Source organism: Drosophila willistoni (assembly GCF_018902025.1).
Source record: "Drosophila willistoni isolate 14030-0811.24 chromosome XR unlocalized genomic scaffold, UCI_dwil_1.1 Seg143, whole genome shotgun sequence".
Taxonomy (NCBI): Eukaryota; Metazoa; Arthropoda; class Insecta; order Diptera; family Drosophilidae; genus Drosophila; species Drosophila willistoni.
The window spans coordinates 3,708,434-3,722,230 of NW_025814056.1; the positions used below are offsets into that span (position 1 = coordinate 3,708,434).

Below are 13,797 nucleotides of genomic sequence, written 5' to 3' on the forward strand. Positions count from 1 at the left end.
ATGGGTGCAAATGCATTTTGCCCCCAGTAACTTTTCAAATTAGGGTAGCGATATATAGACATGTAAATTAAAATTCCTATATAGTGATGAATATCTTCCGTTGTTATCTTTAACTTGTTGGCAATATTGTCCTTTAAGGCTGCGCGCATTGTTTCCTTGACGATTATACTTATAATGTCCGAGTTTAAAAAATAACAAAATAGTTGAAACGGAGTTTTCAGATCAGTTATTTTGGATGGCAACGAAGAGTCGCCTTGAAAAGCAACATTGTTTATGTGCAATTGCATAGATTGCTGTCGCCACATAACTTTACTAGGTTCCTTTATAATTGATTCGATACCTATTCATAAATAAATTAATGAGTTGTATTACAAATCAAAATAATGATTTGCTTACCAAGCCCATTAAAACCACCAGAAGACGGTAAAGATACAGGTGTTGCTCCTTCAATAACTGGCAATTGTGATCGAGGCCTCTTACGAGTTTTTCGGGAAGGCTCATGGCTGTGCACAGTATTTTCATTGTTTTCAATATTACTGCACATTAAGGATACAGTAGAGACATCTTCTAATGCAGTGTTAAGTGCCTCTGCCACGTCTTCATCCTCGTCGTCACTCGACATGTCTACATCCGACGGGACTGATTCGAACAACTCCAGCAGTTGTTCATCCGTCAAATCAGACCATTTATAGCGAGCTCTCAAAGCCATTATTCAATCTCTATTAAAAAAATTCAACAATAAATAAAAATCACACACAAATTACACAAGAAGTGCAAGCAGTTGTGAAATAGCTGCTAGCAACAAATTTTGCCGTGGAGCCCCAAAAGTGCCTCAAGGCAGTTATCACTTTTACGATGCTACAAAGCAGAACTTTAACATATTCGCACATATTAAACTTTATTTAAATAGCACATTAACTTACCTTTCACAAAAAAAAATATTGAGTTCAATTGGTTGTATAAATTCACTTTTATCAACACAGCAAAAGACAATGTGCAGAAGCTGAAATTTTTGGCGCGAAGTAACACATGATTCGATAATATGTTTATCAAAAGCATCGATAAAAGTTTCCGAGCGCTTTACAACATTGGCAGTGCTTTTTGGCAGTTATTTTTAAAAGTTCAACAATTTTTAAATTAACTAAAAGCTCTTAGTTATTTTTTTAAAAATAAAAATAAAATACGTGCCTTGAGGCATTCTTACGTCCTAGAGGGTTAAGCTTCAGGATGTGTACTATAGCCCTTGAATGAATCGTTTATTAGCAGCTATTCTGAGTTCTGTACCTTGTCTTCTAAGGCCAGGGAAGCTGTAGGATGTCTCTATAAAAGCTGTATTGGGTTTCGTGTTCGATAATTTTACTTAAAACGCCAAGCAGGCTGAAGGATGTTCAGTGGTATTTGTAGCACGACAATGCCCCAATACACACCGCCAGGACCGTCAAATTGTAAATGCAGAGCCAAAATGTAGAAGCCCATACTCGGCGGACCTAAATATTATTGAGAATGTCTGGGAATGGATAGCTAGGAAGGTGTACGAGTCTGGAAAGCAATATAATTCCAATGCTTGGTCCTTAATTTCATTAAATTACATTGCCAAATTATATGATTCGATTTCGAATGCCTAATCGAATTTTCAAAGTTATAGCAAACAGAGGCGGGACCACCCACTATTAATTTGTTAAAAATATCAAGGATGTTAATAATGTCCTACGTTTTACTAAAATTTATTTTTTTGACCCATCTCTGATGGCGTTAACCTGACTAACCTAACAAATTTCCAATAACCTTTTTTTCATACTTTTTTCAGAAAATTTATAATAAATTTATCTCATGACTTAAAAAAAGGATTAAGTAAAGAATGTATTCATTTTAAATAATTGAAACTAAACTGAAAATATTGAAACCCCTCTGAAAGGATATTTTTAGCTCATGCAGAAGATGTTAAAACTAAATAGCAAGTTATATGATTTCTGCTTAAGGCTAATTCTTTAAAACATTTTTGTATCTTAATAAGTTAATTTGCCAAGGCTTATTAGATGATCCAAATAACTTAATGTGAGATCCATCTTTCTTTCTTCTCTTTAGACTCAATCACTTGACTTTTCAAATTAGATCCAACCTCAATCAATTCTCAGTCTGAACTAATGAGGTGCCTGGGGGCCCAACTCCTTATTTATAAATTTCTCTCTGAGTTTTTTTTTTTTGTTTTTGCAGCCAATTGAAGTTCCACTTAGCCTGGCACTCATTACCTATTCTTTTTTTTTCGTTTTTGTTTTTGTTATTGTTTTTTCTTTATGCCAAATTTACCGCAAAGGGTCTGTTAGTGTTTTGATTATAGCAGATTCTAGGTAACTGACTAACTAACTAACTTGGCATAGGTAGGCGCACACACACACACACACATACAACTCAAAGTGCCTCGAGGGACTTGCAGGTGTTACTTGTAAATTTACAATTTGCCATGGTTATGATGTGATTTCATTTTTATAATTCTTTTTTCATTGGCTAATTCAGTAAATGGGAACACAGAAGCCTTCATCTTACTCCTCTTACTGCATTTTGTCCTTTTTTTTTCATTTCCCTTTATACCAGAGGCAAAAGTCTGTTGTTCTTACAGTGTGTATGTGGTTATCTCTTATGTTCAATCAACATTTTGCAGTGGCATCTTGAGCTTGGGTGCTGTTTGCTTGCCGTTTGGGTCATTTAACTGTACTTTTCTTTTTCTTTTAGGTTTTTTTTTTTTATTTGCCAATGAGCTAATGAGGTAAAAATTGTTTAGCAACTTTTGTTCACTGTTTTTGGAGTTTATGGCCCACGATGGATTCTCTCATTTAATTACCCGCTCAATAAAACCAGAGACAACGACAACGACTCAGAGAAAAAAAGAAACCTTGACCGAACCAGCGACAAGTTAAACGTTTTGTACACAAAACTTTTTGACCTTATGTCGTAAATTAATCAAAACAAAAATCAAAAACAACAAAATCTAACCAAAAAAAAAGAAACACTAAAATGACGACGATTACAACACCGAAACAGAGTCATCAAACAGTGGCAGTGGCAGGCAATCGAGCTCTCCAGCCACAGCTACATACATATATAGTTTCAGCTTCAACTCCAACTCCATTTGCGACTCCATCTCTGACTCCAACACCACCTGAACCACAATACAGACAAGTTGATTTTCCAGCCTGGATTCAAGAGCCAAAAGCCATTGTACGTCATTTTTCAAACACACACACACTCACACCCATGGTACATACACTACAAAACCTGTACTGAAACGTAACGAAATAAAACTTGGACTCAAAACTTGGCCCCAAAATCAGGGAGGAGGGGCTGCTGTTGAATTGAAGGCGGGGTGGCTCTCAAAAGTGGAGGCTGACTGCGCACGTGCCAAAGCAGCGCAGCTTTTGCGCAGGCGCACGCCCCAACTAAAGAAAACTGTTGGACCACAAGAAGCGGAAGGGCAACGAGCGGGTGAAACAGTTGTGGCCCCTTGTTGGGTCCAAAAGAAAAAAAGAGGTAAAAAAAATGAAAAGGTTCAACATCGACATGACTGGCAGGGTTTTTTTGTCTTTTGGGTTTTTAATATTTGGTACCATTCGGACCTTATTCAATTTTAGTTAAAATTCGAAAACATTCATAATGCATCACCTAATGTCTATGTATGTATGTGTGTAGCCCACTACCAAGTTGCATTAACAGTTAATCTCCAGAATTACATATCTTTAATGCTAAAACCATTTGGGGCGAAAGAAAAGAGTTGACCCCCTTTTAATCATAAACACAATTTATGGCGGGTCTTTTAAATTACCTTTTGTGTCAAAACTTTAGCACAAACAATAGAGTGTACTTTGCAAACTAAATCGATAACTCTCGATAATTAAGAATCGATTAATTATCTACATTAAAAGCAATGTGAGAAACTAACAATGAGTAGGCAAGGTAGTCGAAAATCGCTAAGTATTAAGTCCTTCCTTGGGGAAGTAGCTTTAACTTTATTCTTTAATTTTTCTTAATACTAAATATTCAAACGCACCGAAATTATTTTTGTTTTTCCTTGTTTATATGTTTTGAAATAAGAATATTGAGGTTTATTTAGTACGACAAACGTCTTTGTTTGCCGTTTAGGTTTAACTTTATTGTTTAATTTTTCTTAATACTAAATAGTTAAACGCACCAAAAATATTTTCGTTTCTCTTCGTTAAAGTTCGGAGTAGTTTTGGCTACGGTAAAATACCACAAATTAATTGATAGAGTATCTTAGGTTTTGTATTGACCTCTTTGCTAGATGTTGTGGTAGATACAAAACATTTTATTGTCTGGGTCTAAGAACCGAAGAAAAAACAAAAACAAAAACACCAAAGACCAAAAACACCTTCTGACCATGACTTGTGTTTGATTGTGAGTGGCCAAAAAGCTTTTGCTTGTGCTGCGTCTAGAGTAAAAGTCATTTATTTTGTTAAGATTTGTTTTCTGATTTTTCAGACAGATATTGTTGTTGTTGTGGCTGGTAACCCTTTTAATTAAAAATCAGAAAGAAAGAAACCAAAAAAAAGAAGCCTTTGCTACTTTTTTCCCCCACACATTCTCGAGGGGGGCTCGTGCTCTTGCCTTGGGCTTATTTGTCTACCATGTCTCTGCCTACCATTTTATTTATTTTTTGTTTAACAATTTTAAGTTTCTTTCTGTTGTTGCTGTGGTATACATATACATACATATGTATAATTGTGCAGTAGAGAGAAAAAAATGAAAAAATAAAGGCGACGAGGGCTTTGGGGCTCTAAGGTGCTTAAAGTGGGCGTTGTAATTGTTGCTATGTCTATGTCTGCTGCTGGGAATGATGCAGCTGATTTGGTTGTAACATCGTCAAGATCTGGCCAACACACACACAGGAGACAGAGAAAGATATATTTATCTACATATGTATGTATATGGCTCGTGCCAACTGTCGTCTCTTGTTACCTGTACATAAATTGCTTTCGACCGTCTGGTTGGCTTTTTGTCTGTTGTCTGTAATTTATCAAAGTATCTCAATCTCAGACTCTAACTTTCAAAAGTCTGAAAAGTCTTCACAAAAAAAAAGAAGAAAAAATCGAAATAGTCTTGTCATTTTGGAAAATTTATGAAATTATCTATTTGGTCTTCGATCACCATCGTCGTCGTCGTCGTCGTTTACCTCAAGTGCTACTGGAAATTTGTTTGTTTGCACTTAAACTGATTTTTTATGGGCCCGCATCGCTAATGAATGCACTGCGCCCACGATACGACCATTGCACCTTCATCGTCTTATCCGCTCCCACTGGTTTATGGGGATTTTTCTATTGAATTTCATTTTCATAGTATGCGTGGATAAAGGGGAGCTGGTTTTATTTCATTTTACGAACTGACCTGGTCAGCAGTTTTGCTCTCATTGTTTTTACAGTTCCAGCAGCACGTGCTCCACATTTGCATTGCAGGTGTTGCCTGGTTTTTTTTCTGTGTTTTTCAATTCTTATACCTTTTGTGGCTTTTCGTGGTTGTGCCCACGTTCTGAACTTGGCGCCCACGCCAAATAAAATACAAAAACACAAAAAGAACAAAAACATAACAAAAAAAGTTAGAGTTGATTATTTTATGTCTTTGTCTTGCTAACTGTGTCAGCAATTAGTTATGGCTTTTATTTATGGTCTCTATTTGCCATTTGCTTGTTAAATTAATTTATTTCCATCAATCGAAGGCAACAGCAACAACGGCCACCACAGAGTGTAGGCAATTAAACAAACTACAAGCCAAAAACGAATTGATAATGCACTCCAAAAGAGAAGGAGTTGAAAGGTAGGGTCGAGCGTTCGTTCATTCGCTCGTTCGTCAAAATGACCAACCGCCTTCAGGCATCAACTGCTCAAATTCGTGATACTTGAATTCTATTCGTAATTTCAATATAATGATTGTCCGATGGCTGTTTTGATGACTCAATGAAAACCTAGGAATTATTAAACTAGATTTCCTTTTTTTTGGCCCATGTTTTAATTGTTTGGAAAATTAAGATCTTTGAACTTTTCCAAGTGATTGAATGTCTCTAATTTCTTTAAATATTGTATTCAATATTCCAAAACATAAAACCCAAAAAATCTTAAACCCTCTCTAGTTTAGTTTATTATAACATAAACGAATCACTTAATGATGATAAAAAGATTTGATCTTTATTAGATTTAAACATTTAAATTCTTTCTAAATGTTAACTGAAATTGATAGAGTCAAATTACTATCAATGATCGTTCAAGCATATTAGATTTCCTCGTTGATTATTGCAGACATGGTCATAAAAAGATTAAAGAATCATAATAAATATATTTCAAGTGGATCGTTTGAAGCATTTTCAAATACATTTTGATAATAAAACAGTATCTTAATTGTGTTGCTTTAAATTTTTTAACTTGCTAGGTTATTTTTGTCTGATATGCATTCCAATTTTTTAGAATTTCTTTTTTTATTGACATTTGCAAGCTTGGCCGTTCTTTTTATACCTTTGCAAAAAGGGCATATTAATTTTAGAATATATTAATCATAGAAGGAATCATCTCCGACCATATATGTATATATTCTGGATCAGCACGACGAGACAAGTTCAAATAGTCATGTCCGTCCGTCTGGATCAGCGCAAACTCTTCCTAGACCGTAAGAGCTACAGAGCTGAAATCTTGCATGTACATATTCGGCTGAATTTTAGATATACAGTATATAAAATTCAGCCGAATCGGACCACTTTATCGTATAGCTCCATGCAAAGTTACAAACAGCTACTTTTCTCAATAAATTCAACATTGGTGAATTCATTACACCCAAAAGAAGACTGTGACAAATTTGATCAACATCGGGTGACTATAGCATAAAGCTCCTATAGGAACGATCGGTCGAAAACAGTGACTAACTTCGTTAGTTTTGATGCGATTGCTTTAAAATTTGTGACTATATCATATAGCTCCCATAGGAACAATCAGTGGCAATTAGTGATTTTGATCAATAACATCGTTTCGCAAACATTCGCCTTTTTATGTAAAACGTTTTTCCACCTTGACGGCTATAGGTAAGGAAAAAGTAACAAAAAACTTACAAGGGTATACAAACATTGAAGCGGTTGAAGTTAGCGCCGGCCCTATGGTTTCGCTTCATGTAGTTTTAATTCCCAACTGGTTTTAGCGTTGCAGATATGGTACTCTGGATTTCATACCTATAAATAAAAACTACTCACCTTTTGTGATAGTCATAACATTGATTTTCTTAGAATTTTTTCATTTCATAAATAATATACACTGATATCTTAAAGTATTTTTTACTAATATGAAATAAAAGTTCTTTCAGCTTGGTATTTTCTTTAAAGTCCAAAAAATCTCTTACCCTTTCCCTTAATTAACCTCTCTCAAATGTTCTCGAAGATTCTAAAAGAAAAACTTTATTTACTTTAAAAACTTTAGTCCACACTTTGCTCTAAACACTTCAATCAACACTCTATTACAAATCAATCAGGCATGTCGAATAAGTACACATAATCAACCAGTTGCTCAGTTCAACCTGCCTACTTATCAAACAAATGCCCCTCCAACCTCTCTGATCTCTATAATGCTTTCCGGACCACTTTCAACTCTAGCTCAAAGTGTCAATGACACTTACTCAACACTTAGGGACCATTAAAAAGTGCTAATAACTAGCTTTTAAATGCGACACATTATAGCCATCAACAACAACAGCAACTACAACAACAACCACAACAACAACATCAAGAACAACAATAACTTTTAACAAAGAGATCACGTTAAACATTAGTCATCTCTTTGCCCAGAGTCTACCGAAAACGATCGACTCTCGAACAATAAACTTATCGCGCCTATAAAATCAATCAACTTTTTGTTGCCAGCCTTTTAATAAAAATACAACACACAAGAAAAAAAAAACTAAAAACACAAAATAAAATGAAAAACCAAAAAAAAGAGCAAAACACAGATGAAAAATTATAATAATAATAATAAAATGTTGCTGCAAAAGGAGTTCAATTTCCGCACATGTGGAGCTGGGCATTTTGGGTGACTCATTCGATTTTGGGACAGCAAGTGGTCAAGAACGAGATCGAAAAAAAAAACGAAAACCAAACCCAAAACGAAACCCATAAATAAGTAAGGCAAAAATAAATATATATGTACATATATATGGATATGTATTTGTGGCTGAAGCTATGGAGAGCTTATTTGCCCATTTTGCTGTTTATACAATAAATCTACCTGAAATCCTAATAATAAAATGGAAGACCAAACAAAAACCACTGTCTGGCGATCTATAACCACCTACCCATACCCATACTCATTTTTGTTTTGTATCCAAAACTACCTGCAGCCAGTCTATCTGCTGACTCTGGTGACTCATCTTCGCTAAGGTGGTGATGGCTGTGGCGGTAGTTGGGGTAGGTGGGGCCAAAGTCAACAGCAAATCTTCAGATCCGACAATTTGAAGCTTGATATGATTAGCAAGTAAGAGCGACCCAAGCCAGCGACAACATCCGATCCGATCGTCCATGCCACATTCACGTATAACTTGTAGACAAAACCAAAAGCAAAATACAAATCGCAGTAACAATCCTGAGCCCTTTTTTTTTGCGTACTCCCTCACCCTCCACCTCACCCCTTTTTGTTTGCTATCCATTGCATTAAATGGGGTATATTTAATTCTAGTTAAGTTATGTTAATATATGTGCCAATGTTACAGAAATCTATATTGGGATAAAATATATTTTAAGACTTTAAGACATCACACAACGGTATTATCAAACTATTGATATATATTTATTAAATATTTATTAAATATTATTTAATAAAAGAAGGCAAATAAGCTTTTCTAGTGATAATATTCAAACATTTTCAATTAGAAAATATTTCAACAAATCAATATGAGTTATCAAGATAATATAAATATAGGTTTGCTACAGATCCTAAAATCTGATAAATTAGATTATTAGATAACTGCCTAAATACAATATTGCAGATTAATGAATAAATTCATTCAAAAGTTCTTTGAAAATATTGTTATATAGTTAAAAAGAACTGAATCTGAAATTATTGCAAAGATCTATATGAAAATCGTAGAGGTAAGACAAAAACTTTTTTTATATTATATGGCGATATTAATTTATTTGATCATTAATCGTAAAGATAAAAAAGTTAATCATTTTCAGCAATATTCAAAGTCGACAGTGAAAATTGTCTATAGGGTACAAGCATTTCGACTAATTGACTGAGACATTATAGCCATTCTGCCAATGGCTTTGAACGGCAACAACTCCAGGTTCATTTCACACATTTTCAAGTCCATGACTCACCATCATCATCATCATCATCTCATCCGCTTGACTTTGACTCTTTTTGTTGTTGTTGGTGGTGGTGGTGCTGCTGCTGCAAAAAAAAAAGGCAACCCAATTTTCTTGTAGGTAGCCTTCCTCTTTGAGCCGCTTCTTCTACTGACTATCAGGGTCGAGTCTGGGGTCTGAGGTCTGGCCTCTAGTTTAATGCGAAACTTATGTTTCTGTTGCATTCAGTTTCGGTTCGAATTTTTTTCCTTTTTTTTTATTATTTCTCGTGCTTGTATTGGGGGATTACGAGCGATCAACATTTAGCTTGTTGTCTTTTTAGTCAGAAATCGACAAATTATGAGCTCGAATTGCTTTGTGGTTAAGGTTCTTTAACAATATTATGGGCCATTTTTATGGCATTATCATTTCGTTTCTGAATTTCTTAATTAAATTGGTCTGAAAGGACAGAATATAAATGAAGCGAGGTAAAAACTAAACCAACCAGAGATACATACTACTCGTAAATGTGATCAATTTATAGGTGTTGTAGCATCAATTTGCTTACTTTAAAGTGTTCCTCGTCAACCCAACTATCCCTTTTGCCTAGATGGCACTTATGTCCACATACATACATATATACATACATCCTCCTTCTATCTTTTGGGAGATATTTTTAGCATTTATTGCTTCGATGTGTTGATAGATTCATCTGTGCATGGTGAGGAAGAGTCCCTATGGCAATTTTTTCACGTTTTGCTGGCTGTCAAATTAAATGTTTTTTCTGCCATTAGATTTTCAGCATTTTCCCTTTTTCCTCTCTCTCTATTTTTAGAGATTTTTTCCAGTTCGTTTGTGCGGTGCTTTACCGCCGGGTTTGAGCTCTGGTTTAGAGAAATTTTATGCAAAAATTTCAAAGTATATTGCAATAAATTTTTCAATGAGTTGGAGGTGTGAAATGTTTGTCTAATGTCTGTTAAATCTACAACAAAATAAAACAATAAAAAAATACACAGGGCTACATTTATGTGTGTATATGACGTTTGGGATACCCATTTATGATTGGGAAAGCAAGTTGAGAAGGGGCAATTATCCAGGTGAGCAGTGGTTATTTTTGAATAAATGTAAAAATTTGTTTGTTTTATAATGTATGAATATGAATTCTTAGTTTGTTTCATTCACAATGATAAATAAATTTCATTCAACCTGTTATAGGCTATAGAAAAGTCAAATCATTACGATTATGCAGACATGTTTTTGATCAAGAATAATTTCAATGGTCAAGCATTTAACATCTACGAAATAATGAACGATCACATGTTTACAGGGTATCTAAATTCTCAACAAAGCACACAAAATATGCAAAATCAAAACAGAGCCACCAAACGGCGCCAAATCCCCATAAAAAGTGGGCGTTTTTGACCAGACAAGAGGTTCAAGAGGCGGTGCCAGTTAGACAAAAAATATTGCCAAACACTTTTAGACCACGACAAAAAGCCTAGTGTGTGTGTGTTTGTTTTGGTTTTGATTAAAATTGTTAAAGCAACAAATTGTGCGCAGATAAGACTTTGCTCAATATATTTAATTGATATGAGAATTGCAAATTTAAAACACACAAAATCCAACAAATTGCAAACTCTGGCATTTTCTACGAGTCTTGATTACTCTAATTAAAGAAACTTGCCAAACATTTCTTTTCACAGTGGATTTAATGAAAAATGTATTGAACTGATTAAAATAGATGGAAATTTTGGCTATTTATGTTGCCAATTTTATAACATTTTACAAAAATAATATAAAAACTGTAATTATTCGTGTCTATTATAAAAAAATTGAAACAAAAAACCTTTTAAGGAAACCTAACCAATTTACTTTTACATTATATTTTTCGTGAGTTTTCATTTATTCAGATGAAAAATAAACCAAAAATTTCAAATCGTTTATATAGTTCGTTTTATAAGTTTGATTTACTTATATTCATATTCATATTCATATTCATATATTCTATGAGGATATTTTTGCTATATCTCTTGTTATTTCATTCCTTTTTATAAATTTGTGCTCTTAAAAATTTCTTTAGACACAAAAGTGGAGCACATTTTGATTATCTGGTGCTATTTGAGACAAATCTTGAATTAGATTTAATTATGGAACCCCCCTCCCCCCTAATCAGGCAGAATATAACCTTCAATCAAATACATACCACATCATACATAATTCAAAGCAATATCTATGAAAAAAAAATCTGTAAATTATATATGAAAATTCAGACCACGCTATAAGAGACTTCTTAGACTGCCTGCCTGGCTGGCTGCCTGCCTGTTGGTGTTATTGGCATGGCATATGAGTGAGGAAGGAGGAGGAGGCGGAGGAGGAGGTCGCAAGGGTGGGGGCAGGGTATTTGTTAATATTTAATTTGTCGCGACTGTTGCGAGTGGCAAACTGAAATCGAAACCCGTGCCAAGGATGTCAACTTCTTTGTCAATTTGTTTTTGGTTTCTTTTGGTTTACAGTTTTTGCTTTATTTTTATTTTTTTTTTTTTGGCTACATAAGTGTAAACAAGTTGACCAATTGCCTGTGAGTACCCCCCACTGTCCCACTGTCGCTCTGTCCTCCCTCGCTTACCGATTGCCGCCGCACTGTCATGCTCCTGCACTTCATTCATCCCCGATTCAATTTTGAACAGCAACAAATGTTCAACAATAATTTCAATCAATTACAGCAAATCGAAGTGGAGAGCCACGGCAATTAGATTTTGTTGTTGTTGTTTTTATTGTGCGGCACATAAAAATCGCATCAATTGTTCAATTGATTTTATTAGTTGCTTGCAATTGCATTGATTTAACTAGCTCAGATTTAACCAGCTAGATTTTTCATCCCAAGAAGGCAAGTGCAACTCAATAGTTAAGCCCTATACAAAAAATGAAATACTTTGATGTTAGATTTCCACTAAAATGGAAAATTATTTAACATTAACTTAATCAAAAAAAAAACAAATTCAAAACACTTCTCATAACTTTGCTAACAGATTTATAAATAGATAATTTGTGTATGAATGATTAGGCATAATTTTTAAACTTTTCCGCATTCACAGAGAGAGAAAAAAACAGCCCCAAACATTAATAACCCTAACTCTTCACCCATTTATTTTGTTCCCCTGATGAATCCTTTAAAGAGAATCATTCTCTGCTTATGCTGAATGTGGCCAATCACCGCACATTTTGGGCAAACTGCCAATTGGCCAACAACACTTTCGGATTTATAAATAACAACGGCCAAAAAAAAAAAGAGCTCTGTGTGGCAAATTAAACGGCTCTTTAATTCATTTGGCAGTTTGATGGTTCAACGCCCAAAAAACAAAACAGAAACCAAAAACCGAAATCAAAGTTGTTTTCAATTAAAAAACACTAATGAAAAATTAATGCGACACTTTCTTAAACAAGAAAATTATTACGCAAAAATTCAGTTGATCAGTTGAGGGTGATAAAGCAATGTTTGACATACTTTTGATATACCCTCTTCTCTCCCTGTCTCTGTCTCACTCAGCACGCCCACATAATTGACCCATTAAGCAAAAAAAGTTTATTCGGGGTGGGAGTTTTTGAGAATTTTTTTTTTTTGCTTCTTTTTACCACTTTTTGTTTTTTTTTTTTTCGTTAATTGTTTTTGAAACATTTTTATGGGGTTTCGCTTACAAAATAATTTGTATACATTTTGACACATGCCTCAAATTGCGGCAACAATGGCCTTGCCTTTGCCTCGTAAATCAGACTCAAAGTTCGTTTAGCAAATGGCAGAGAGATGGAGAGAGAGAGAGAGAGAGAGAGAGGGAGGGACAGAGAGGGTGAGAGATTTCTTTGTGTGGGTGTTTGAAAGTATATTCCCCATCCTTTTGTCTTTTGAGTGATGTATGGTGACATTGTTGATGCGCCCTGGCTTCGATTTTTTTCTCTTCTTCTTCTGTTTCCTCTCTTTTTCGCTTCTTTCTCCGTCAGTCTTAGTCTGTGTGTGTTTCTTGGTTATCTTCCTTGTACTTGGCTCAAGGGTTGTCCATGTCCACTTTGTTCAATAATTCACAATGTGTCATCGAAAGTAGGCGCCCCGGGACAGCTGTTCACAATTCTGAGCAGTGAAAGTGGGTCATACACTGTGTGTGTGCGTGTGTGTGTGTGTGTGTCTCTGTCTTGTTGTACTTTATTGCCTTATTGGGGTAGGTGGTTTTCTGGCTGGCTAACTGACTGACTGACTGGATGGTGGCTGTATCCAGACCCCACAAATGGCATTACATATGGATCACGGACCTTGCCTTTGTCAGCGTGTGAACAAAGTGTTTGTAGGAGGTGGTTGACGTAACCACAGACTCAGCCCTCTTGTTCTCTATTCTTTTAAAATACATCAACAACTTTTTTAATTACTTTTCAACATATACATATAAGCATATATAGATGCTATTCTTGATCGGTATTGCCTCGCATAT

The 13,797-nt window shown here is 34.9% G+C and overlaps 1 long non-coding RNA gene across 1 annotated transcript; it reads right to left on the reverse strand.

The window, feature by feature from the left end:
- Window positions 1-257: 257 nt before the first annotated feature.
- LOC124460613 lies at window positions 258-464 on the reverse strand. Its single transcript, XR_006954514.1, has 2 exons — window positions 397-464; window positions 258-340 (listed from the first exon to the last, which is right to left on the reverse strand). It is a non-coding gene; the product is annotated as an uncharacterized LOC124460613 (long non-coding RNA).
- Between the last annotated feature and the right edge of the window lie 13,333 nt (window positions 465-13,797).